Source organism: Zalophus californianus, chromosome 1 (genome assembly GCF_009762305.2).
Source record: "Zalophus californianus isolate mZalCal1 chromosome 1, mZalCal1.pri.v2, whole genome shotgun sequence".
NCBI classification, from domain to species: domain Eukaryota; kingdom Metazoa; phylum Chordata; class Mammalia; order Carnivora; family Otariidae; genus Zalophus; species Zalophus californianus.
The window spans coordinates 108704555-108729088 of record NC_045595.1 but is presented as its reverse complement, the minus strand read 5'-3'; the positions used below and the strand labels follow the sequence as shown (position 1 = coordinate 108729088).

Here is a 24534-nt window from a genome sequence, read left to right as displayed (position 1 = left end):
TCTCAGAAATTGTTTCAAATTAGTTAACTTGTAAGTTTTATTTTTCCCTCTCCCACCCAAAAAGTATTATTCCACACGTGCCCAAGGGAAGTTTTCTTTATAAAGGCAAATATTTATACAGCTAGTGGTGGGGAGGGTAGTCCTGCTGCAACTATACTAGACAGCTTGCCTATTAGTCTTGCTAGAACTAGTCCCTCCAGTACTTAGCAGGGAAAAAAAAGAGCTATTCCAGAATATACCCAAGTGAGCCTTTGTAAGCTCTGCTAAATGTCCTATCCCTTTAAGGATAGAAGAATGGCTTTATGTTTTATAAAACTGAAAGAATTTGCACCTTAATTTTGTCCCATTTTCTCCTAGGTTCCAGCCTGCCTAGAATGATGAGGAATACTTCTTATTTTGTTGAAACTGTAGTGTAATATTGATGTGAGATTGTTCTTTACTCCAAACTCTCATATCTGGCAATTAAAATTGCCCTTGCTTCCCACACTACTGAGTACTAGGGGGAGGAGCCTTTTTCTGCAAGATTCAATGGAAATCAAAGTCCACTTGTCAATACAAAAACATAATTCCAGAAATATGTGCAAGGAATAATACATTCATTGATCAAAACATGACCACATATCACCAAATATGAATATGGGCAGAATACTTTGTGACTTCTTTTATTCTCAGTGATAATTAAAGCTACTAGTCTTAGTCTAATATCACCATTTAAAAAGTAAGTTGGATAGGGGCACCTGGGTGGCTCAGTTGGTTAAGTGTCTGCCTTTGGCTCAGGTCATGATCTGAGGGTCCTGGGATTGAGCCTCACCCATAATGGTACCCCAGCTAAGAGGAAAATCCCTACAGTTCCATCATCAATTTATTCCTGAATAATCTAAACCTCCTGGTTTTCTTGCACTTAAAAATTGTTAGGTAATATTCATGACAAAATGGTGTGGGTATGTGTGTGTGTGTGTGTGTGTGTGTGTGTGTGTGTGTGTATGTATGCATCCCGATAACCTGCAAATACCTTGGTGTGCTATTTCTCTGTCCCATCCCCATGCTTACCCCTTAGGGATTACAGCTATCCTGAATATTGCTCATGCTTTTTGTTTAATTGCTTTATCACAAGTGAGTGCATTTCTAACACAATATATTATTTAGCTTTGCTTATTTTGAACTTTCTAAAGATGGTGTCATACTGTACCTAATCTTCTGGGACTTGCCTTTTTCCCCACTCGACATTTTTTTAATGTATTTTGTCAAAACATTGGAAATTATCATCTAAAATATCACAACTTATAGCCCTCATTTAAAAGTTTGATTATAGTTTGGAGAGTGTAATCAATTAACTACCCTAGAAACTTATGAAAGGATCAGACACTTTATACTGTATTATGAGCATAATCTATATGTAGATTTTATAAATCAAAAAAGAAAATGATATATAGAAGGCACAAAATTTTGATCAATCTAAATCAAATACCAATCTATACCTTTCAACTACAAGGATTTGCTTAAGTATTAATATTTTAATATCTGTGAAGAACAAGTAGTTCGGGAAATTGATCTAAAATGGTGCTTGTGAAAAAATGATTAGTGAAAAAATAGAGAACATTCAGGAAAGATAAAATTTCTATTTTCAGAGACTAACTGAAATTAAATGAAATACTATTATAAATGTTCAAACAGCAGTAAGAAATCCTTAAATTATAGGCTGATGTTATTGATATGACTTGCCTTTAACAAAATTGCCTCCAAACTTGAAGGTTAACACGTAACCCAAATACATTTAGGGTTGAAAAGCTTATGAAAACTCTTCCATGGCCAAAGACAGGTTTTCCTCTGTAACCTATTCTTCACCAGCAGATATTTCATGGGAGTAGATGGTGACTTAGAAAGCACTTTCATTTCATCCTTTTCTCCCAGGTACCTTTTTTGCTCTGAAAGCAATGTTAACTTATGTATCTTAAAATGATACACTAAACTTCAGTGGACACTACAGTAAGTTTATAAAAATACTATCTCTTCTGATTTTCTATGTCAAATATTTAGGCTCTATCTATCAGTTCATATTAATTGCTCTACAATTTATAGTGTGTATTCTTTGTTCTTCGGGTTAAAAAAAAGCAGGTTTGATTTAAAATAAATATAGTGAGGCTTATTTTGACAATATACGTTGCTTAATTTTTTATTAGAGTTTATGTTAGTAAACAAATTCTCAGTGTATTTTGTTGGAAATCCTGGAAGAAGTGAAAGCATCAGATCAAGGTTAAGGTGTAAAAAAGCTGGTCATAGAATGGCTTCAGTAGGTTTAAATGTGCGATCCAATAAAATTTATCAATTGCAAGTGGTTGTAAGACTGAAATTTAGTGTTAAACTTAACCACACAATTACTTCATTTTGGATCCCTAGTAGGTAGAATCCTAAGAAGTTCACTTTTAAAATATTCATAAAAAATAGAAATGTCAGAGCTCTTCAGTTACAAAGTTTTAATATGGTAGCCGTAAGTGTGACTGTCCCTCAAATGAAATAACGATTTTCCAGAACCTAAAAGTTTTGTCATCTATGAATAAAGAAAATTGGACTTATAAAATAATTTGGCGGCTTGTGGGTGATAACTCTAATTTTCTCTTCTAATATAAAGCCCATCAATGAATTCCATTTTCTTTTCTTTTCTTTTAATGTGTTATCTTAAAGCTCTAGAAACTCATTTGATATAATAAATCAGAAACAAAGATATGCTGTAACTATGCCCCTTAATCCCTTTTATAATCCTATCATCAAAGCATCTGAAAGGTGAAAGGTCCTCCACTATGCCAGTAGAATACAGAAAAACAGAGTCTGAAACAATCCTTCTCAAATGAGAGACCAAGCAGGGGAAAGTGATTACATTTGAATTAGCTACACAAACCACTTAGCATAAGGATGAATAAATAAACAAGAACTAACTTTAAAGTCACCTGAGCATCAAAGAAATTTTATTCTCATTTTAAGAAAAATGTTTTAACTATCTAAAAATAGTTTTACAAAGCAAAGTTGTGTTTGCTAACAGAGTGAAGCAGCAACATTGGTTTCTATAACTTTTAAGTATTATTATTTCTTTAAATAATTTTCATTAAAAACTGTGGAAACCAAGTCAAACTAGATTATTTTGGGTTCTTTACATTAGAGCTTCTCAAATTTTACCCTACAAATAAGTCAAATGGAGATCTTGTTAAAAGGTAGATTATGACTGAGTAAATCTAAGGTGGGCTCCAAGATTCTGCATTTCTGACAAACTCCTAGCTAACTCTGATAAAAATAAAAAGTCCCATCCCAGATCTATAGAGTAAAAATCCCCAGTTGGTTCAAAAGCACATTAAAATTTAAGAAGTACTGCATTAGTATCTAATCCCTGGGAGATAAATACTAGTTTAAAGGGCAGGGCAAATTAATTCCTTCCATTTAATATATGCCTCATAAAGTAAAATAAGACTAGAAGAAAATACTCCAATACAATAGTCTCCCCTTATCTGTGGGGGATATGTTCCAAGACCCCCAGTGGAAGCCTGAAACTGCAGATAGCACAGACCCTACATATACTATGTTTTTTTCCCCATACAAACATACCTAGATACAGTCTAATTTATAAATGAGGCACAGTAAAAGATTAATAATAATAACTACAATGACAGTAATACACTGTAATAAAAGTTATGTGAGTGTGGTCACTCTCTCAATTTCAAAATATCTTATTGTACTATACTCCCCCTTATTGTGATGATGTGAGATGATAAAATGTTATATGATGAGATGAAATGAGGTGAGTGACATAGGCAGTGTGATGCAGCATTAGGCTACCACTAACCTTCTGATGCTATCTCAGGAGGATTATCTGCTTCTAGACCATGGTTGACTGTGGGTAACTGAAACCACAGAAAAGTGATACCTGGATAAGTGAGGGAGCTACCTGTACATATTATCTCTTACCTCTCCTAAAAACAGTGCATCTTCTCTTCATTTTTTAAAAAAATAGACTATTAAAAATTAAATCAGGCATAAAATATTAGTGTTTCCTGTGACATTGTTAACTTAATAACTGTAAATGCTTAAACCTATTCTCTGAGTAATTTTTGACATTTTACTGAAGTGACCGTAGGAGAAAAATTCACTTATCACCTTCTATTTGTAGCCTGAAGGCAGTCATTCTAACACAAATGACTGTCTGGAGTATACATATTTTATATTTAGCTATATCTATTTGTTAGAGTGGTTAGTTCATTACTCACTGTTACACTTTCTTTTTTTATAAACATTTATAACTTCTATTGTTTTGTGATTATAAAGTAATATAATTATTGTAGAAAATTTAGAAATTGCTGATAAGCAAAGAAAAAACACCCAATTCCAACTACCCAAAGTTAACCACTATTTACATTTTATCATATAAAACTTGTTTCTTTCTCATGCATATATTCTTTTTGTTTTAAAGATTTTATTTATTTATTTGAGAGAGAGAGAATGAGAGATAGAGAGCACGAGAGGGAAGAGGGTCAGAGGGAGAAGCAGACTCCCTGCTGAGCAGGGAGCCCAATGCGGGACTCGATCCTGGGACTCCAGGATCATGACCTAAGCCGAAGGCAGTTGCTTAACCAACTGAGCCACCCAGGTGCCCCCTCATGCATATATTCTTATTTTTGACAAAAACAGGATCACATTGCATATACTCTTTTGGAATCCGCTTTTCTTTGTATAAGAGTATAATTTCCACCTGCTTTAAATTGTTCAAGCACTTTTTGAGATTATCCGGTACAGTTTAGAATGGCTGTTTGGAGTTCAGCTGAAAACTCATCCATAAATGTAAATTTGTTCTCAAGTACTTCAAGTCTTGATAGTTGAAGCTAAGGGGGTTTCCTTGTAAACTACTTCAAATATTTCATAACAAATGTGTAATCCTCACAGCATGTATCACTTGCTTAAATGAAGTAAAACTGAGCTGTTTAATTGTTGACTTTCTACAAATTCAAGGGGATTGCCATTGGATCAAAGCTTGTGTGGAATTTTATAATTCACATTTTAAGCTAAGAATTTTGTTAACATTCTCAAAAACACCTCGTGGTTTAAGGAGGCCTTAAAAGGTTATGTACTGGAACTTCCCATTTATGGCTTGAATCTCTTCTACGACCTCCTTGTGGTCGTAGTGGTTGAGTGGTTATCCCTTACTTGAACTCAAATGCCTGGAAATTCACTACACTTTTCAAACTTTTTATTGTGAACTAATTTTAGACTTACAAAACAGTTTCAAAAATGGTACAGAGAGTTTTAATGTATCCTTCATTCAGCTTCCACTAATGTTAACATGTTATATGACAATAATGTAATTATCAGGAAATTAATAATTGATTTATAGGCGTTATTTCAATTTTGCCAGTTGTCCTGCTTATGTTCACTTTTTGATCCAGAATCTAATCCCAGATGCCATATTGCATCTTTTGCTATTACTCCTCAGTCTCTTCCAATCTATAGCAGTTCTTCAGTCTTTTCTTCTATGACTTTGGCACTTTTGAACTGGCTAGTTTGTTTTGTTTCTGGAATATCCTTCAATTGTGTTATGTTTTCTATTGATTCAATTGAAGTTATGCATTTTTGGCAAAAATATCACAGAAGTGATGCTTGCCCTTCCCAGCTCATCAGATCAAGAGGTACATGATGTTGATATGTCTTATGATGGTGATTTCGTAAAGGTGATGTGTTCCAGATTTCTCCATGTAAAGTTACTATTTTTTTCCTTTGTAATTTGTAAGTATCTTATGGAGAGACATTATGAAACTATGCAAATATTCTGTTTCATGTCATACTTTTGCCCACTAATTTCAGCTTTAATTGATGAATCTTGCTTGCAATGATTATATGAAGGTAATTTTCTAGTTCTATCATTTCTTCTATATTTATTATTGGAATTCTCCTGTAAGAAAAAGCTATTTCTTTTCCTTCACTTGCTTATTTATTTATATCAGTATGGGCGCAAAGATTTTGTTTTAATCTATAAGTTATAAACCATACTATCATTCTTTATTTTGTTACTCCAGTTGCTGTAGATTTGGCCATTGGAAGCTCTTTCAGGGTGATGCCTATATCCATCCAGTGGCTATCCTCATCTTTTTTAGCACTTCCTTATTTTCTAGCAGCACAAGATATTCTAGCCTCATCTTGTATTATTCCTGACCCATCCTTAGACTCAACCATTTTCCCAAGTTCTGGTTCCTTTTATTGGAAAATGGTATTTAGAAACCAATATCGGGTGCTAGGTATGCTCATTGCTACTGGGGTGTCTTGCTTTTAGACCTTATCATTAGACAGATCTAGGAAATGGATATATGTATACTCATGTACACATCTATATTTCTGTAACAGTTTCTCTGTTTCAATAATTTAATACCATGAGTTTGCACTAATACCTCCAAGTCCAGTCAAATACCATTGGATTCATTCATGCCTTTCCCTTTTCTTATTTGTTACTTATTTTTCTGGCAGTGAGACAATTGGCTCTCACTCTCCACAAATGTATTTACTTATTTGCTCAATCCTGGTATATATATAAAGTAGTTTTAGAATTGTGAACCTACACTCTTGTGGGGAAAAAAAAGTATTGACTAGAGTATAATACTTGGGTATAGTTCTTTTCATCTTTAACCTTTTGGTTTATAGTTAAAATACGATCTTCCCCATTTACTTAGGTTAGTTACTTTCATTTTCATTCCCTTCATTTTATATTACATTTTGAGTTCCTCCCACTTTCTTTTTGATTTTGGTTATTTATGTTTGGGTATGGTAAACACTGCCATGATTATGAGTCAGAAATACATAAAATATATGCTTTCCTCCTTCATTCCTTCTTCCTTGTTCCCATTTTCCCATTCTTTCCACCCTGTACCTACCTATCCCTTGTGTGTAATCAGTCTCATAGTTTCTGGTTTAACGACCTTGTATTTCTTTTTGCAAAATGAGCAGATACATGCATACCTTCTTATATTTCCTTCTTCCTTACATATACTCTTTTGCCTTTACTTTTTCCACTAAACAGTATATCATAGAAGTCACTCCCTATCAGTTCATAGAGATATTTCATTTTTTTATAGCTGCATAGTTATACATAGTGTGGATACACCATAGTTAATTCAATCACTCTCTTATATGGGCCTTATGATGTTTCTAGTATTTTACAATTAAAAAACATTGCAGTAAATGTTACGCATATGTATTTTCATATTGCTGGAGGTGTATCTTCAGAATATATTCCTAGAATTAGGATTTTTGTGTCAAAGATAAGTGTAGTTTTGTTAGGAATTGTCAAATTCTCTCCCAGAAGAGTCATACCAATTTGCACTCCCATTAGCAATATGTAACAGAGGACTCTTTTCCTCACAACCTCAGTAACAGTATATTATGGTGTTTTTTAAATTTTTGTCAGCCTGAGAGGACACAATCTCAGAATTGTTTTAAATTATATTTATGTAATTATAAATGAGTTTCTAATAGTTTCATATGTTTAAGAGCCCTTTTTTCTTTTTACTTTTTGTGAATTGTCTGTTCTTATCTTTTCCTTATTTTTCTATCAGGTTTTTGTCCCTTTATCCTTTGATTTTTAAGAGTTCTTTATATATTAGGTATATTAGTCCTTTGTCTGCAATGTATATTACAAAGATATTTTCCCAGTCTGTCAGTTATCTTCTGTTTATGGTTCTTTTTTTTAAGAATGCATTCTTTTAAATTTGTTTAAAGTAAAAATTGTCAGTCTTTTATTTAATTGGCTCTGGATTTTGAGTCATCGTTAGAAAACCAGTTCAAAATGGAATTCACCCATGTTTTCTTCTAGTACTTGTATGATTTCAATTTTTACATTTGGATCCCAGATCCATTTGGAATTTATTTTTGTATTTGGTGTAAGGTATGAATATAATTGTCTTTTTTTAAATGGTTACCTATCATTTAATAAAAAGTATAATTTATTTAAAAGTCCACCATTACTCACAGTGTTTTGAGATATCATTTTTATCTTATACTACATTTCCATACTTACTCGGGTCTATTTCTGGGTCTTCTATTCTATTCCACTATCTATTCATGCACTAGTATCTCACTGTTTAAATTGGAAGGCTATTATAGTGAGTTTTAATGTCTGGTAGGGCTGGTTCCTCTCCCCCACCCCCACTATTTTTTTCTTTTTCAGTATTTTCCATACTATTCTTGAACTTCTGCTTCATATCTAATTCACTTTCAACTCCATAAAAAAGCTTTATCAAGGTGTGTTAAATTTATAAATTAGTTCAGAGAGAACTGACATCTTTATAATGTTTTGTTGTCCTATCCAAGAACAGGAGATGTCTTTCCATTTCTTTTTTTCTCTTTTTTTAATATTTTTTATTGTTATGTTAATCACCATACATCATTAGTTTTTGATGTAGTGTTCCATGATTCATTGTTTGTGCATAACACCCAGTGCTCCACGCAGAATGTGCCCTCTTTAATACCCATCACCAGGCTAACCCATCCCTCCACCCTCCTCTCCTCTAGAACCCCCGGTTTGTTTTTCAGAGTCCATCGTTTCTCATGGTTCGTCTCCCCATCCGACTTACTCCCCTTCATTCTTCCCCTCCTGCTATCTTCTTTTTCTTTTTTCTTAACATATGTTGCATTATTTGTTTCAGAAGTACAGATCTGTGGTTCAACAGTCTTGCACAATTCACAGCGCTCACCATAGCACATACCCTCCCCAATGTCTATCACCCAGCCACCCCATCCCTCCCACCCCCCACCACTCCAGCAACACTCAGTTTGTTTCCTGAGATTAAGAATTCCTCATATCAGTGAGGTCATATGATACATGTCTTTCTCTGATTGACTTATTTCACTCAGCATCACACCCTCCAGTTCCATCCACGTCGTTGCAAATGGCAAGATCTCATTCCTTTTGATGGCTGCATAATATTCCATTGTGTATATATACCACTTCTTCTTTATCCATTCATCTGTCAATGGACATCTTGGCTCTTTCCACAGTTTGGCTATTGTGGACATTGCTGCTATAAACATTGGGGTGCACGTACCCCTTTGGATCCCTACATTTGTATCTTTGTGGTAAATACCCAGTAGTGCAATTGCTGGATCGAATGGTAGCTCTATTTTCAACTGTTTGAGGAACCTCCATACTGTTTTCCAGAGTGGCTGCACCAGCTTGCATTCCCACCAACAGTGTAGGAGGGTTCCCCTTTCTACACATCCCACCAACATCTGTCATTTCCTGACTTGTTAATTTTAGCCATTCTGACTGGTGTGAGGTGGTATCCCATTGAGGTTTTGATTTGGATTTCCCTGATGCTGAGTGATGTTGAGCACTTTTTCATATGTCTGTTGGCCATTTGGATGTCTTCTTTGGAAAAATGTCCGTTCATGTCTTCTGCCCATTTCTTGATTGGATTATTTGTTCTCTGAGTGTTGAGTTTGATAAGTTCTTTATAGATTTTGGATACTAGCCCTTTATCTGATATGTCATTTGCCAATATCTTCTCCCATTCTGTCGGTTGTCTTGGTTTTGTGGACTATTTCTTTTGCTGTGCAAAAGCTTTTTATCTTGATGAAATCCCAATAGTTCATTTTTGCCCTTGCTTCCCTTGCCTTTGGCGATGTTTCTAGGAAGAAGTTGCTGCGGCTGAGGTCGAAGAGGTTGTTACCTGTGTTCTCCTTTAGGATTTTGATGGACTCCTATCTCACGTTTAGGTCTTTCAACCATATGGAGTCTCTTTTTGTCTGTGGTGTAAGGAAATGGTCCAGTTTCATTCTTCTGCATGTGGCTGTCCAATTTTCCCAACACCATTTGTTGAAGAGACTGTCTTTTTTCCATTGGACATTCTTTCCTGCTTTGTCAAAGATGAGTTGACCATAGAGTTGAGGGTCCATTTCTGGGCTCTCAATTCTGTTCCATTGATCTATGTGTCTGTTTTTGTGCCAGTACCATACTGTCTTGATGATGACAGCTTTGTAATAGAGCTGGAAGTCCGGAATTGTGATGCCGCTAGCTTTGCTTTTCTTTTTCAATATTCCTCTGGCTACTCGGGGTCTCTTCTGGTTCTATACAAATTTTAGAATTATTTGTTCCATTTCTTTGAAAAAAGTGGATGGTATTTTGATGGGAATTGCATTGAATGTGTAGATTGCTCTAGGTAGCACTGACATCTTCACAATGTTGGTTCTTCCAATCCATGAGCATGGAACGTTTTTCCATTTCTTTGTGTCTTCTTCTTTCTTTCATGAGTATTTTATAGTTTTCTGAGTACAGATCCTTTGCCTCTTTGGTTAAATTTATTCCTAGGTATCTTATGGTTTTGGGTGCAATTGTAAATGGGATCGACTCCTTGATTTGTCTCTCTTCTGTCTTGTTGTTGGTGTATAGGAATGCCACTGATTTCTGTGCATTGACTTTATATCCTGCTACTTTACTGAATTCCTGTATGAGATCTAGCAGTTTTGGAGTGGAGTCTTTTGGGTTTTCCACATAAAGTATCATACCATCTGCAAAGAGTGAGAGTTTGACTTCCTCTTTGCCGATTTGGATGCCTTTGATTTCTTTTTGTTGTCTGATTGCTGTGGCTAGGACTTCTAATACTATGTTGAATAGCAGTGGTGAGAGTGGACATCCCTGCCGCGTTCCTGACCTTAGGGGAAAAGCTCTCAGCTTTTCCCCACTGAGAATGATATTCGCTGTAGGTTTTTCATAGATGGCTTTTATGGTATTGAGGTATGTACCCTCTATCCCTATACTCTGAAGAGTTTTGATCAAGAAAGGATGCTGTACTTTGTCAAATGCTTTCTCTGCATCTATTGAGAGGATCATATGATTCTTGTTCTTTCTTTTGTTAATGTATTGTATCACCTTGATTGATTTGCAGATGTTGAACCAGCCTTGCAGCCCAGGGATAAATCCCACTTGGTCATGGTGAATAATCCTTTTAATGTACTGTTGGATCCTATTGGCTAGTATTTTGGTGAGAATTTTTGCATCCATGTTCATCAAGGATATTGGTCTGTAATTCTCTTTTTGATGAAGTCTTTGTCTGGTTTTGGGATCAAGGTAATGGTGGCCTCATAAAATGAGTTTGGAAGTTTTCCTTCCATTTCTATTTTTTGGAACAGTTTCAGGAGAATAGGTATTAATTCTTTTTAAATGTCTGATAGAATTCCCCTGGGAAGCCATCTGGCCCTGGGCTTTTGTTTCTTGGGAGATTTTTGATGACTGCTTCAATTTCCTTAGTGGTTATAGGTCTGTTCAGGTTTTCTATTTCTTCCTGGTTCAATTTTGGTAGTTGATACATCTCTAGGAATGCACCCATTTCTTCCAGGTTATCTAATTTACTGGCATAGAGTTGCTCATAATATGTTCTTATAATTATTTATATTTCTTTGGTGATGGTTGTGATCTCTCCTCTTTCATTCATGATTTTGTTGATTTGGGTCCTTTCTCTTTTCTTTTTGATAAGTCTGGCCAGGGGTTTATCAATCTTGTTAATTCTTTCAAAGAACCAGCTCCTAGTTTCGTTGATCTGTTCTATGGTTCTTTTGGTTTCTATTTCATTGATTTCTGCTCTGATCTTTATTATTTCTCTTCACCTGCTGGGTTTAGGCTTTCTTTGCTGTTCTTTCTCCAGCTCCTTTAGGTGTAGGGTTAGGTTGTGTATTTGAGACCTTTCTTGTTTCTTGAGAAAGGCTTGTATTGCTATATACTTTCCTCTCAGGACTGCCTTTGCTGTATCCCAAAGATTTTGAACAGTTGTGTTTTCATTTTCATTGGTTTCCATGAATTTTTTTAATTCTTCTTTAATTTCCTGGTTGACCCATTCATTCTTTAGTAGGATGCTCTTTAGCCTCCATGTATTTGAGTTCTTTCCGACTTTCCTCTTGTGATTGAGTTCTAGTTTCAAAGCATTGTGGTCTGAAAATATGCAGGGAATAATCCCAATCTTTTGGTAGCAGTTGAGACCTGATTTGTGACCTAGGATGTGATCAATTCTGGAGAATGTTCCATGGGCACTAGAGAAGAATGTGTATTCCGTTGCTTTGGGATGGAATGTTCTGAATATGTCTATGAAGTCCATTTGGTCCAGTGTGTCATTTAAAGTCTTTATTTCCTTGTTGATCTTTTGCTTAGATGATCTGTCCATTTCAGTCAGAGGGGTGTTAAAGTCCCCCACTATTATTGTTTTGTTGTCAATGTGTTTCTTTGCTTTTGTTATTAATTGCCTTATATAATTGGCTGCTCCCATGTTAGGGGCATAGATATTTACAATTGTTAGATCTTCTTGTTGGATAGACCCTTTAAGTAGGATATAGTGTCCTTCCTCATCTCTTATTACAGTCTTTGTTTTAAAATCTAGTTTGTCTGATATAAGGATTGCCACCCCAGCTTTCTTTTGGTGTCCATTAGCATGGTAAATGGTTTTCCACCCCCTCACTTTCAATCTGGGGGTGTCTTTGGGTCTAAAATGAGTCTCTTGCAGACAGCATATTGATGGGTCTTGTTTTTTAATCCAATCTGATAGCCTGTGTCTTTTGATTGGGGCATTGAGCCCATTTACATTCAGGGTGACTATTGAAAGCTATGAATTTAGTGCCATTGTATTGCCTGTAAGGTGACTGTTACTGTATGTTGTCTATGTTCCTTTCTGATCTATGCTGCTTTTAGGCTCTCTCTTTGCTTAGAGGACCCCTTTCAATATTTCCTGGAGGGCTGGTTTCGTGTTTGCAAATTCCTTTAGTTTTTGTTTGTCCTGGAAGCTTTTTATCTCTCCTTCAATTTTCAATGAGAGCGTAGCTGGATATATTATTCTTGGCTGCATATTTTTCTCGTTTAGTGCTCTGAAGATATCATGCCAGTCCTTTCTGGCCTGCCAGGTCTCTGTGGATAGGTCTGTTGCCAATCTAATATTTCTACCTTTGTAGGTTACATATCTCTTCTCCCGAGCTGCTTTCAGGATTTTCTCTTTGTCTCTGAGACTTGTAAGTTTTACTATTAGATGTCGGGGTGTTGACCTATTTTTATTGATTTTGAGAGGGGTTCTCTGTGCCTCCTGGATTTTGATGCCTGTTTCCTTCCTCACATTAGGGAAGTTCTCTGCTATTATTTGCTCCAATATACCTTCTGCCCCTCTCTCTCTTTCTTCTTCTTCTGGGATCCCAATTATTCTAATGTTGTTTCGTCTTATCGTATCACCTATCTCTCGAATTCTGCCCTCGTGATCCTGTAGTTGTTTCTATCTCTTTTTCTCAGCCTCTTTATTTTCCATCATTTGGTCTTCTATATCGCTGACTCTCTCTTCTGCCTCATTTATCCTAGCAGTTAGTGCCCCCATTTTTGATTGCACCTCATTAATAGCCTTTTTGATTTTGACTTGGTTAGATTTTAGTTCTTTTATTTCTCCAGAAAGGGTTTCTCTAATAACTTCCATGCTTTTTTCAAGCCCAGCTAGTATCTTTAAAGTCATGATTCTGAACTCTAGGTCCGACATCGTACTAATGTCCGTATTGAGTAGGTCCCTGGCTGACGGTACTATCTCTTGTTCTTTTTGCTGAGGTGATTTTTTTCATCTTGTCATTTTGTCCAGAGGAGAATAGATGAATGAGAGAACAAAATGCTAAGAGGTTAACAACGTCCCCAGGAAATATACTCTATACAAATCAGAAAAGACCTGAAACCAGGGGAAAAGAAAGGGAAAGAAAGAGAAAAGAAAGAAAGAAAGAAAAAAAACAGACAATACAAAAAAACCCGAATATGATCAAATATGATCAAGCTAGTGCATAGATCAGTGCCACACACTAGATTTTGGGCATATTTTGGTCTGTTAGAAAAAAGTGCCTCCTAAAATTTTAAAGGAAGAAAGACTTATATATGTACAAAATGAAGGGATGGGAGATGACTGTAAAGATGAAAATTATAAAAGATTTTATAAAAGGAATTGATAAGATAAGAAGTTGTTTGAAAAAAGAAAGAAGAAGATTAAAAAAAAAAGGGAGCGAATGTGATCAGGCAGGAGACTAGAACAAAGCCATACACTAGTGATTTAGGGTATATTTTGATCTGTTAGAAGAAACTGTATCTCAAAATTTTAAAGAGAGAACAACTTATATATATATATGCCAAAAATAAGGGTAACTACTATGAAGAGATAAAATACGACTCTAAAAATGAAAAATAAAAAATGTTTTTTTTTAAAAAGGGATTGATAAAATGTTGGTTGAAAAAGGGAAAAAGAAAAATTAAAAAAAAAAGTTAAAAAAATTAACTTTGAAAAACTAATGAATCATGGTTAAAAAAAAAAGCCATGAATTCTATGTGCAATATTCCCCTAGCGCTGGAGTTCTCCCGTTCTCCTTGATCGGTAAACTTGGTCTTGGCTTGCTGGCTGTTTGTGCTGATCTTCTGGGGGAGGGGCCTGTTGCCATGGTTCCCAAATGTCTTTGCCGGAGGCGGAATTGCCCCACCCTTGGCGGTCCCGGCTAAGCAAGCTGCTCGGGTTTGCTCTCAGGAGCTTTGGTTCCCTGCGCGCTCTGGTACAGCTTTGGAGGACCAGGGTGAAAATGGTGGCCTCCCAATCTCCACTCAGAGGAGCTGAGAACTCGGGGCCCCGCTCCTCAGTGCGCCCCCAGAGAAAAGCAGTCACTCCCGTCTCCCTGGTCTCCAGCCGCACTCCGTGCTCACCTGGCCTGTGACCGAGCGTTTCTATCTCTGGCACACGACCACATGTGGAGTCTCCAAACCCAGCAGATCCCTGCGGTGCGCTCCCGCGCCGCTCCTCCTGGAGGAGGGAGGGGAGTCTCCCCAGCTCTGCCGCTTGTTGGGTCCCTGCTAGAGGAGCAGTGGCCCGACTGGGCCGCGGATCACAGTTTATGGCAACCCCGAGCGGAGAGCCCATGCCTCGGCTCCGTCTCTGCAGTCGGCTTCCCCGCTCCAATACCTGGGAGCTCTGCTGCACTCAGGCACCCCCAGTCTTTCTGTGACCCCGAGGGTCCTGAGACCACACTGTCCCGCGAGGGTTCCAACCCCCGCTTAGCCACTGGAGCGACGTCCCTCAGCGGAGCCGGCTTCTAAAAGTTCTGATTTTGTGCTCCGCGGCTCTATCACTTGCCAGAAGTGGCCGACGGAGGCCCCCTCCCTCGCCGTCTATTCTCCCGAATATCGCCTTGGATTCACTTCTCTGCACGTCCTACCTTCCAGTAAGTGGTCGCTTCTCTGTTCAGAGAGTTGTTGCTACTCTCTTCTTCGGTCTCCTGTTGAGTTCATAGGTGTTCAGAATGGTTTGATCCCTATTCAGCTGAATTCCTGAGACCAGACGAAATCCAGGTCTTCTACTCCTCCGCCATCTTGCTCCACCCTCCCTGTCTTTCCATTTCTTCTAGTCTACTCTTGTTATTTCTCCTGAAAGATTTTAAAGCTGTCTTCCTACAAGTTTTATACCTTTTCATTACGTTTATTCCAAAATACTCAATCTTCTTTGTTTTCATTGTAAATGAGATTCTTCTACCATTATGTTCTCTAACTGGTTCTTGTTTGTGTATTTTAAGGATACTGATTTCTGCTTGTTAATATTATTCTGCTACATTATCAAATTATTTTATTGTTTAAATAAAATCATTGATTATCTAGGGTTTTCTAGGTATACTATCATATCATCACCAAATAGCGATAGTTTTACTTTTTTATCAATTGTTATACCTGTTTTTAATTTCTCTTGTCTGGTTGCATTGGCTTATACCTCTAGAACAATTTTGAATAGTGGAAGAGACAGGGCATCCTTGCTTTATTCTTGATCTTAGTGAAAGGTTTCTGATGCTTTCTCATTAAAGAAGATATTGGCTCTCACTACTTTGTAAAGCAGGTAGTTTAATATTTTGATGATGATAATATTATGATAACTAATATTTACTGAGCACTTTCTATGTACCACACACTGTTGTAAGCACTTTACATATAATTGCTCATTTAGTATTCACAAAGTCTCTCTGGTAGATATTATCCAAAGTTACAGATGGAAAAACTGAAGCACAGAAAAGTCTATTGGAGCCTAGGAGCAAACTCAGGCTCTGACTCCAGGGATAGTCCACATATGCACTATCATAACTGCTTCAGAGAGATAATTTTCATAGTTAGCAAATCATTCCTTACACTAACTCCTATCCATTCTCCTCACACAGGCGGATCAGTATCACCTAGGGAACCTTTAAAGATGTCCCACCCACAGAAATTCTGATTTAATTGGTATGCAGCAGGATTTGGGTAATGTTTTTAAAAACCCTGTGTGTAGATATTTGCAAAATATATCATCAACAAAGGACTTGCATTTAGAATATATATTTTATAAAGAACACCAATAAATGAACATGAAAATGACAGATAACCCAATAGTATATGACCAGAGATTTAAAGTCATACTTCACATAAGAGGAAATAAAAATAACCATACACATATATAAAGGTATACCACATCATTAATAATCTGGAAATCTCAATTAAAATATAGCAATGAGACACCACTGCACACCCACAAGAATAGCCAAAATTAAGCCATCTAACAATGCCAAGAGTTGGTGAGAAACAGTCTGGGAACATCTACAAAAGTTAAATATATACATGCCTCACACCCCAGCAATTCCACTCTTGGGCATACACCCTAGAATTGCACTGTTCAATACAAGAGCCACTTCTCACATATATCTACTTAAATTTAAATTAATTAGGGGCACCTGGGTGGCTCAGTCAGTTAGGTGTCCAACTTGTATTTCAGCTCAGGTCACAATCTCATGGGTCGTGAGATAGAGCCCTGCATAGGGCTCCACACTCAGCAGGGAATCTGCTTGGGATTCTCTCTCTCCCTCTCCCGCTGCCCCTTCTCTCTCTCTCTCAAATAAATATATCTTTTTAAAAAATTAATTAATTTTTTATTTAAAATTCAGTTCCTCAGTTGCACTATTCACAGTTCTAGGGCTTAATATCCAAATATGACTAGTGGCTACTGTACTGGACAACAAAAATATAAAGCATTTTTATCACTGCAGTTCTATTGGACAGTGCTACCCTAGAACACGTTCATGTTTCTGGAAGATCTTTTTGTAATAGCCCCAATGCTTAGGGATAGACCAAAAGTCCATCAACATCAGAATGGATAAATAAATTGTTGAATATGTTTGCAACAGAATACCATGTGCAAAAGTGTATTTTACATGAAGCCAAATAAGCTTGCCTGATCTCTTCCAAGGCTGGGAGGGGCTTTAGCAATGTGTTCATATGGACATAGGTTTTTGTAAAATTAACAAAAACAATATTTGTGTATTCCTTTTCTTAAAGAAGACAAGTAAGCCCCTCAATATCTGGTTCAACCCCTAACCAAAAAACAATGAAATTTAAAAAACTAAAGCTACAGAAAATGTGAATGAGTTCTGCAAATATATGAAAGAAACATAACAAAAGGAGCATATACTCTATGATTGTATTTAATAAAGCATAAAAGCAGACACAACTAAATTAAATGATTTAGGGATACATTTAAAACCATAAAGAAGAATTGGGAGGTAATTATCACAGAAGTCTAAGTAGTGTTTGTTTTTAGAAAGAAAGTACACAAGAAAGTACACATGTAGTCCCTTGGGGTGCTGGAAATGTTCTATTTGTCATCTTAGGGAGTGATTATATTCTCTTACACTGCATAGTTATCCTTAATGCTGTCTTGGATGTGTGTTATGTTTCATAATTTTAAATTAGTTAAAAATAAATAGTTTGCCCAGGTGATTTCTCATGAGCATCCATTGCCCTAGGCCTCTCACTATGTCCTGCTTCTAACTCTTGGGACCAACCAGAACCATTCTCTTACCTCTGCCACTTGCTAAGTTAATGGAATATGGTTATCCAATTCTTCATATTGCTCTTTTCTTTTTATTTTCTTTTTTATTTTATTTTTTAAAGATTTTATTTATTTATTAGAGAGAGAATGAGAGATAGCACGAGAGGGAAGAGGGTCAGAGGGAGAAGCAGACTCCCTGCTGAGCAGGGAGCCCGATGTGGGACTTGATCCCGGGACTCCAGGATCATGACCTGAGCCGAAGGCAGTCACTTAACCAACTGTCTTTTCTCATCCATGCTAACTAAATGTTGTTACTTACCACAACCTTTCTCATCATAAATTCAATTACAGAGCCCATAGTCCTTTAATTATGCAAAACCCAGAATCAGAATATTCAAGTTGTCTTTTCTCCTTTATGCTACGACCTATACATTTGACCTTGAACAATGCAGGGATTAAGAGAGCCAAAGCCCACCCAGAGTTGGAAATCCACATATAACTTTTGACTCCCCAAGAACTTAACTAACAGTCTACTATTGACCAGAAACCTTACCAATACCATAAACAGTCGATTAACACATATTTTGTGTATGTATTACATACTATATTCTTATAGTAGAGTAAGATAAAGAAAATATTATTGAGAAAATCATAAGGAAGAGAAAATACATTTACAGTGCTGTACTGTATTTTTTAAAAAAATCTGCATATAGGGGCGCCTGGGTGGCTCAGTCGTTAAGCATCTGCCTTCGGCTCAGGTCATGATCCCAGAGTCCTGGGATCGAGCCCCGCATCGGGCTCCCTGCTCCGCAGGGCGTCTGCTTCTCCCTCTCCCACTCCCCCTGCTTGTGTTTTCTCTCTCGCTCTCTGTCAAATAAATAAATAAAATCTTTAAAATAAAAATCTGCATACAAGTAGACCTGTGTGATCCAAACCCATATTGTTCAAGGGTCAACTGTACTTCTCTTAATGCATCTTAAGATCACATTCACTTATTAAGGAGTCATATTGCGCTGCTGGTGAATTTGATATCAGCTAACACCCTTATGCTCTTTTTGCTTATGCTGCTGCTTAGCCATTTTGTACATTTGTAGTCTACTGTTTGGACCCAATTATATCTTATCTCTGTTCAATTTCATCTTGTGCCATTTAGCCCACTCTTCCATTACTTTTGGTAGTCTTTTATAGTGCTATCATAAAATGCCTTGAGAGGATTCTAAGACCTGAATTCTATACTATCATTCCCAAATCTGAATCACCCATGGATTTAATAAGTCACCCTTCATATTTTTATTTAAACTGTTAATTAAAAATGTGGAGTGAGACAGGGCCAAAGAGAGAGGTCTGCTGCACACTACCAGAAACAAGTGCCATTGTTCATTTTGGTTTATTTAGAAACACCTTTAGTGTTTAGATTTTGGAGCCTGACAGATCTCTTTCTGGATGTGTTCTTTCCCATTTTATACGGCTAAATCCTGCTTGTCCTTCAGGTCTCCATTTAAATACCTTGTACTCTGGGAAGTTTTTCCTAGGTTTCCAGTTAGACATTCATAATATACCCTCTACTTATCAAATACTCATTTAACTTTTCTATGTTGGGAATTAACTTCACAATGACAGAGTGGATATTTCTTTTGTTAATTGCTTTATCTATCATCGGCACAAAGCATACTGTCTGGAACCTAGTATGCATGCAATGATTAGCTGCTGAATGAATGAATGAAAAGCAAGCAAGCAAGTAAGTAAGCAAGCAAGCAAGCAAGAAAGAAAGAAAGAAAGGAAGAAAGAATAACAGTATCAAATATGGTGTGTTTGTTATGTGTTATACACTGAACTAAATATTTGATGTACATTATCTTATCTAATCTTCACAACAGCAGTTTTACTATTTCCCTATATTATAGATGAGGATACAGGGGTACAGAGGTAGAGGCAACACTGAACTCTGGCCTGCCTGTTTCTAAAGCCCATGCTCCATCTGCAACATTCCATAAGAGACTAGTCACTACTAGAGTGAAAATACATTATAATCCATGATTAAAACAAAGGGTATTACATATCATTTTATTTAGAATAATGTTTGTTTCAAAATGAATGGTTGTCAGTGAAAGCAACTATGTTTCAAGCTGAAGTGTAGAGGTGACTGAGTTATCTTCCTGCTCTCTAGTAAAGAGAACTCAGTGTGTCAGATAACAAGGACTTCTTACTAATAGTGCCACAAAGATACCTCAGGCCATGCCTTCAAATACTTCTAACACTCTTACCTGGGCAAATGGACCATCTATCTTTTTTGGGACAGAGGAAAGCAGCCAACAAATCTGAAAACACTTATGGGAATTTTGACTCTAATATGGAGGTAAGCTGCAGGAGGGATTTGGGTTCAAGATAGGATCCAGGGTGATGAGAAAGGAGTCCAAGACTAGTCTAAGGATAAAGGTGATATTTAATATACTAAATGACTTTGTCATTTTTAAAACATCTGTGGGAATCTTAAAATAGATACTATTCTTTATTGTAAATTCCACAGTCTTCATAATTGCAACTGACAAACAGATGTAGTTCTATTATGAACATGGGCTATTCTCATACATTAATAAGATGAAAGTGAAACAAGAAAGACATATGTTCTCCTTTGCAGTCAATGACATGTGACTTTTATTGAATCAGTTTTCAATTTTCCGTGCTCTTCACAACATAATAGTTATATGCAAGATACACTTTTAATTTAATTTTAATTGCCATTACTTTCTTAAGTCCAGACAATTTATAAATAAAAAAAATAAAGCACTAATTTGTTGCATTTGCTGACTTCTACAGTATAAATACTCCCCCACCATGGCTGATTTCAAGCCACCAATGTAACATCATTGAATGCAGAGTTAGGAAGAAATGTGCAGCAGCACATTATATAGTATTTCCTATATATATATATATATATATATATATATATATATTAGGTGAAAATAATTTCAAGAGCATATATAATAACAAAATGTAATAAAGTAAATGGGAAATGGTGAATTTTGAGTACTTGTTATCTTTCTAATATAATTTAGTTTAAGTTTATAATTTACTTTTTAACAACTGGCTCTCAAGATTGCTGACATTTTTATGGGTCAGTATAAGCCAGTTTCAGTATTCCACTGGCATACGTTATTCATCATAAAACACATGCAATAACACCCAGTGTCGGATCACATGAGCCATAGTGTCCAAGCCATCTGTCCTGTGCTCTTCCTTCCCTGTCTCTCTCTCTCTTTTTTTTTTTTTGGTATGTTTCACTCTATCTCTTCTTAGAATCTGATTCTTTCTCTGTTTTACCATTTATGAGGCATCTCACCCCAGGACTGATTTAGGCATTTGTTCTTCCTAGCTTGACTCTCAATTTTTCCCAAACAATAGGGATTGAATTTGCATTCGTTTCAAATGCAGTGTCTACATCATAAACACTTACTTCCCTACCCCCTCACCATTCCCAGTGGACATACAAAACAGTGGGAAATATGCAAACACCCCAGTAACATGGCTAGTATTGTAAGCTTAAAACTCAAGGCTGTATCTTCTGGTTCAATGTTTAATGATCTTTTCAGAAACTATATTCTTTGAAATAAGAAGGAACTGACAGAAGAAATCACTCTCTCTCTCCCTCTCTTTTTTTTAAACTTGTCTCCTTCCCTACTGCAGACTGGTGGAAATGATTGATGAAGACTTAAAGGGTTAAAAAGACAAAGGGAAGAGAGAAAGAATCTCTATCCCCTACAAAGTCCTTACGTATATAATAAAAATCTGATCTTAATATTTATATTCCTAAAAATATTTTGTTAGTGTTAAGCTTTCTTTGAAATTGTGTTTATAAAATCATGGTATTTTATCCACCTTCAGACATAATTTAGATTTTAAACTATGTGAATATGACATCTTATCAAATTACATAATGTTCAATTTAGATGGGTAGCTCCTATACTGAGCTGCAACAAGTTTTAGATTTAGGGAGCCTTTCAAGCAAAAGAGGAGTAATAAAATCAACCTATTATAGACAGAAACTTTTTTAAGCCACCCATTATAATTAAAAGTCACAAACAGAGAGAGAGAAAGAGAGAGAATATATAATTAAGAATACTGTTTTTTCTAAATATTTTATTTATTTGACAGAAAGAGAGAGCACAAGCAGAGGGAGCGGCAGGCAGAGAGAGAAGCAGACTCCCTGCTGAGCAGGGAGCCCGTTGTGGGACTCGATCCCAGGACCCTGGGATCATGACCTGAGCCAAAGGCAGACGCTTAACTGACTAAGCCACTTAGGGACCCAAGAGTACCACTTCTTTAGCTATATCTTGAAAATATAAATTCCTAAATACAGAAACCAATAACATGTGATCTCTACTATGCCTTGAGAATTATTTAACTGCTTAACTTTATCTCTTAGTGTCTAAGTTAACTCACTTATAAAATGGCAATAGTTATACTGATCCCATACTAAACAAAGATTCCCAAATAAGAAATGGAGGTTAATATGTAGAAAAAATTTAATTTAATTTATAAGTTGAAACTCATCTGGGCAACATTAACAAAACAAAACAAAACTTGCTTGGAATGAAATCTTCCAGTGAGATTCTTAAAAAATCCTAACCACTTTAGTACTTTTTAGATTTAGGTTCAAAACTAGACACACATTAGCACCTTTATAATTCTTGATAGCTGCTGCCCCTATCTGAGCCCAAGGAATCAGGGAAAGTATAAATAGTCAAGAAACATACCACTTTCATATATTAAATAAATATTCTGAATCCTCTGGCTATGTTTTCCTATCAAAAATTACTTTTACAGGATTTTCTAATTTCCCACATCTGGGTTTTTTGGCTGATAAGGTTTGGAAAACATTACCTTTAACTGACAGAGTATATGACTTTTTTAGGCATTGATGATTTTAGTCTTGGTCTAGAAATTATTGAACAACCTGATTTAAAAGATATTTTCCCAAATCTACCTCCTTACCTTTCTGTTCACATCCTAAGAATAAGAATACCTCTTAAGGGTATTATTTACTTGCTTTTTTAGGTCAGTATCTTCAGGCCTATCTAACTTCCTATTAGGTGAGTATCCCTGCACTCACTTTTCCTTCTAAAATATTCCAATTTTAAAAATTTCTTCCTCATTATAGTTTTTCATATATAAGAATTACAGACTTGCTGGACCTAAAACAATATATTTCAGACTTGTGATCTATAAGAAAGCAATTACTCTTCTTACAAAGCAAGAAGGGAGGACTCAACTTGAATGATAACTGGTAGACAGAATCTAATCATTGGGGAGTTGGAATGCTAGTCAGCAGACAATTATCATAAAGCCTGTGACAGCTGACTGGTTAATGCTAATCAATGAACTTCTGCACATCTATATAATTGGAATGTTTAAAACACTTAGATTTGGGCTTAAGCTTTATAGTACCCAAGACTTTCTCCCCATTGTATTGCACTGCCCAGTAATGTAGCCACCAGCCACATATAGCTAGACTTAAATTAAAATTAAAATTAAATAAAATTTAAAAATTATTTCCTCAGTATCCCTGACCACATTTCAAATGGCTTGAAATGTGGCTAGTGGCATGTGGCTAGTGGCTACTTCATTGGAATGTGAAGTCATAGAACATTTCTATCATTGCAGAAAGTTCTGTTGGATGGAGCTGCTCTATAGCATCTATGTTCTAAAGCTTCTTTAAATAGCTGAAGTGCATTTTTTTTCTTTGCATCCATTACTGCCCAAATCAGGTTATTATCAAGAAGAAATCAGAGACACTCAGGACTCAAATTCCATCCTACCCACTCCCAATCTAAGATTAGTGCCAACCCAAACCCAGGAAGCTTTAGTCTGTACTAAAACATCTATACAACATTTGCTTTTCTATATGATGATCCCAGCAGACCCACTGTTTCCCCTGTTAGAAGGGAAGACTCATAGGAGATAAGGGCATTTCCAAAAATGATTTGGACCATTTCCCAGGTGACTTCAGTAAGTTTGGATGCACTCTACCCCTACCATAAGTGATTATTTTTTCCTCTGTGCCTTTTTAAATGCATCTCTCTCTCTCTCTCTCCCCCTGTCTTTAAGTATATGTTTTTGTAATTATGTATTTGCCATCTTTACAATTGAATCTTTGTGTCTCCCAGAGTCTTGTATGGTGCCTGATGTGAACTTAGTACTCCATAACGATGAATAAAAGAATACATGATCTGGGGCTCAACCACTCTCTCCCAGATTCTCCTACAGGCCTTTCTGGGGAAAGGGGCAATGGCTATGTTTTCTGAATGTCGCTTCCAAGGTGCCAGAAAGTCATTCTTAAGTGAATCCTCAGGTAAATGCATAGTTGGAGACCCAAGTATTTAGAAACCCAGAAAATTTGAGAAATAAGAGCTTGTAGTGTGGTGGAAAACTGGGGAGAGACAGAGACAGAAGGAAGTTGTTTGAATTCTGATACACTCAGGAAAAACAAAAGGAAAATTGGACTCCAAATTAGTACTTTCCCCACAAATTACAATTTGTAAGAATACATATATTTTGGAATGTTCCTCTTTACTCAGCAATTCACAATTATTTTGTGCCACAGTTCATTTTCATAGATGAGAAAAACTAAATGTAAATGTACTTCCAATGTAAGGTAACAGAGAATCATTGGATTTTCCAAATAATT

The 24534-nt window shown here is 36.3% G+C and overlaps 1 protein-coding gene across 1 annotated transcript in view; it reads left to right on the top strand.

The window, feature by feature from the left end:
* GPR149 (G protein-coupled receptor 149) overlaps positions 1-24534 on the top strand; it is a 70638-nt gene that overhangs the window by 7974 nt on the left and 38130 nt on the right. The window lies entirely within an intron of this gene.